Source organism: Papaver somniferum, chromosome 2 (genome assembly GCF_003573695.1).
Source record: "Papaver somniferum cultivar HN1 chromosome 2, ASM357369v1, whole genome shotgun sequence".
NCBI lineage: Eukaryota > Viridiplantae > Streptophyta > Magnoliopsida > Ranunculales > Papaveraceae > Papaver > Papaver somniferum.
Genome location: NC_039359.1, coordinates 147,112,352 through 147,116,468, shown reverse-complemented (window position 1 = coordinate 147,116,468; position 4,117 = coordinate 147,112,352). Strand labels below are relative to the sequence as shown.

General features: G+C 36.8%; 1 long non-coding RNA gene across 1 annotated transcript; it reads right to left on the bottom strand.

The window, feature by feature from the left end:
• Window positions 1-1,657: 1,657 nt before the first annotated feature.
• Window positions 1,658-3,895, bottom strand: LOC113354086. The gene is made up of 2 exons (XR_003361670.1): window positions 3,379-3,895; window positions 1,658-1,878 (listed from the first exon to the last, which is right to left on the bottom strand). It is a non-coding gene; the product is annotated as an uncharacterized LOC113354086 (long non-coding RNA).
• Between the last annotated feature and the right edge of the window lie 222 nt (window positions 3,896-4,117).

Below are 4,117 nucleotides of genomic sequence, written 5' to 3'. Positions count from 1 at the left end.
TAAAATTTGGGATCCATAAATTTACTAATAGAAGCAAGTCCTCCTTTTATGTCTAGTGATACAAGAATGCAGTTACCCTGTCTAGGTTCGCGGCGCCTGACAATGCCTACCCACATGACTAATATAACAGGAACACATCATAATTATTAACCTCACTATTCTCCAGTGCTAGATTATTTAAGTGCTAAATAATTGAGACTAACTAAACTTTAATCCTCTATTAAAATTTATAACCATAACGTAACTGACTTCAACTTACAATTTCTACTTCATAAATAAAAGAATAACATACATACACAACACAATAAACAAACAAACCAGCATGTTATACAAAACAATCAAACAATTCAATTCATCTTTTAGTTATCTATTGTTTCTAGTGAATTAAGATTTATCTCACATCCCAACCCAGTTCTAAACAAGTTTAATTCACTAACTGGCACTGGCTAATCCTATTGTCACCCATATAAGATCTAGTAGTGAGCTCTGATACCAATATGTGGCGCCCCCTAAGCTAGCAACAAACAAATCTAAGAGATTAACTATAAGATGAGGCACTAACGATCTAAAACATCTAATTAAACACTAAGAAAGAAGTTCTAAACAAAGATTAACCCGAATCTAGCCCTCTATGAAATAAATACAAGAACTCCTCTCTAATGATAAATATTAAATAGTGAGTCGATTTACAAATAGAACATAATCACAAAATAAACACAACAGAAGCTAACATTACATCTCTAAATCGATAAAATCTTTAAGCTGTGAAAACACATATCTTCACGCGCACCTTTTATTCTGATTACTGAAAACTGAAGCGGGAACGAGTGAGCACATCATCCCAAAGGGGTGCCCAATGGAGACAAATAACTTTCAAGTAATCACCAACATACTTCACAGTTCTAAAAGATAATAAAATTAAAAGAAGCAGAACAATAGAAGAAAACAAATAACACCTTTTACACACAGCACGAAGCAGGAGATTGCTTCAACTCTTTTCCCCAGATATTGCGTCCATCGTGGCAATATCCATGAAGTATCCACCACCGGATGGATCTACAAGAATTGAATTAAACAACCTAAACATATGTTATCCTAACCTCGTCTCACTCAATGGAGAAGAAGATGCTAGGAATAACTCCAGTCTCAAATGATAGCATGAATCCGGGTACCGTAAGATATTATCGTGGAATGCGTACACCTCATAGATCCCAATGCCACCATCTAAGTCTAGAATATAATAAGATTTTGATTACTATGATCTGACCCCGCACAACAGGTTCACAAAAGGCCCAATCATTATTCGTAGGTCGGAGTCTCCAAATAATGACCATATCCAGTCATGAACCTAGAATTTCTTCCAAAGTCAAGGTCATAGTAACCCAGTCATACTACTAAGACTGAACAAGCAAGTATGATATGCATATGAATGAGTTTCCCAAATAAAATAGTATATATACTATCGAAACAGATGAGTTACCGCCATTCTAAGGTAATATTGCATACATATGAGTTACCGTCCTCCTATCTAAATAAGAAAGAAAGTGAGTAATATTGCAAATGGATGAGTTACCTCCCTTCGAAGTAATATTGTAAACGGATGAGTTACCGACCTTCTAAAACTTAGCAAGAATCCATGGGGAATCACAGACACTCCTCGCAGGGAACCACATAATGCATATCACACAACATACTCATTCAATTACAAACATCATGTTCACTGAAATAAAGAACTCATCATGCTCACAGATAAGGTAGACTCAATGATTACAAGAAGGTTACAGAGTTCCCACCTGATTTGACGACAAGCCACTCCCACCTTGAATTCCTCAATCCGCTGGTTCATCCTTTGAATCGATCGTTGTTAATACAAACTAACTGTTAATCACACAATCACTCAAAGAGTTTAGCCAAAAGTCTCACACAAGGCTCATAACATAATCTCATACAATTCTCTAGTCGTAGGTTAAGTTAAATATCTAATGGTTCTAGTTTCATTAATGATACTACACCTTTTCATTGCCTATCTTTAGCATATCTAAAGGTTTATTAATCCAATTAGGTTGATCTTATAGTCCACTAGAAATGTCTTATGATCATCTATAACTTTGTAAAAGGAACCAAAAGCTAATTCAAACGAAAAAGGTTCAATTCACCAAAATAGGAATACTAGTCCTAAGCCCAAGTCCACTACACAAGCCTATTAATCTAAGGTTCAGTCCATCTGAGTCAACTAACGGTCTCTAACGATCAAATCGACAGTCACATGTCAACTAACAGTCACCGATAGTCAAGGTCACAGTCCAGTCAAAGGTCAGGTCAAGCAGTCAAGGTCAAGGGTCGAACTCGGTCCACTGAGTCTGTTCTGAGTCGAACCGATTCAACTCAGTCAGATACACTGAGTCAGCTGAGCTGACGGGGCTGACTAATAGGCCTAAAACACAATGCCAAAGCCTTAGCGTAAGCCATAGCCATTGCTCAGGCCAAAGATCACTAATGCACAATCATTGTGCAACACAACAACAACACACAACACTACAAAACTCCATTACAGACTTCACTCATCTTTTATTCTAAACAAGAACACTACCAATAACAATTCAGTTCCACTATTACCAACTCATACATTCCATACTTCTCACTCTCAGGCACAAGACTATATATTCTTACTCAGAATCTAGAAACCTCTTCCATTATCCTGACTGCTAATCTATTCACAATTACATTTTCACAGGCACCATAACTAAATCAACATCACTAAACCTACTTCAGTTCCACAGTTACAACTCCGACATTTCTATTACAGCTCTCCCCTTGGTTACTTCAATCACTATCAAAACTCATACACAATAACATCAACATTAAAATCTCCATACCTGCAACTCCATTCTCAATACCTATTTAACCTCAATTTTCATACCATTATATCCTTTTCATAAGGTGCATCCTCAAATGTAATTCGATCTCAACACTAATAGAACACCACCACATCCAGTATCAGTTTTCATTCATCACCAATAATAACACCTGCGCATCTATATCTTCACTGCCAACTCCATAAACTACAACCAACCAAACCATATACACTTCCACCAGTTCAACATCAACTACTCTGCCATGTCCTGCACTAGCATTCAATCTAGTATCGACACCATCCCCAAAATATAGTGCTTTACTAAAACACCACCACCACCAATCATTCAATCCCATTTTTACAAATTCACAGACTCAAAACCTGATCTTCTGTTTCATACACACTACTCTCAATTCATTAACAGTTCTAATACAACAGCTATATCCTCATACAACAACTAAGACTAAACACACACACATCACAAAAAACATGAATAAGAATTTAATTGACTAAGAAAGTATTACCTTCAATTTAAATCCCTAGTTCCCAGTTCACAATCTTCTTAAAACTGACTTCAGCTACAACAGAAAACAAGCAACCACTGCTTCCAATATCTGTAACCCACAAGTTGAGTTCATCCAACACTCAAACCATCACCCGCACATCCAAATCTTCATCAGCAGATTCCAATCACAGGAACCCTAATTTTAATTTGGGAAGAACATGAAACCCTAACTCTAATTCATCCATCTGATCTTCAAAATCAACCTTAACACCTGATTCGTGACAAACCCATCCTAATTCAATCCCCTAAACCACCATATTCATCTTATAATTCTTCTTTGAACCTCAATTGAAACCGTAACTCGATTATTTCTCAAACCCCAACTATCTACTTCTTCCAAAACCCAATCGATAGAAGCATCATCACCTTCACCCTCAATTCAACAACTACAAGCTTTATACGAACTAATCTCGAGAGACTCAAGATCAAAACCAGTGAAGATGAAATTGACAGAGAGGATGAGAAGAAGAATATGGAAGAAGAAAGAAAGAGAAAGAAAATAAGAGAATGAAATTCTCTTCGATCCGTTTAAGGATATGGCCGACCCAAAATGTTAGAAGCACCCAAAAAAGGATAAGGGTAGCCAAGGCGGTTTGCCAGCAAAATGACTATTTTTCCCTTCGATTATTATGATGAAATCTTTATCATCTGCTATCCGATTGACATGTTCGAGTAGCCCATTGCACATAACTTTTCGA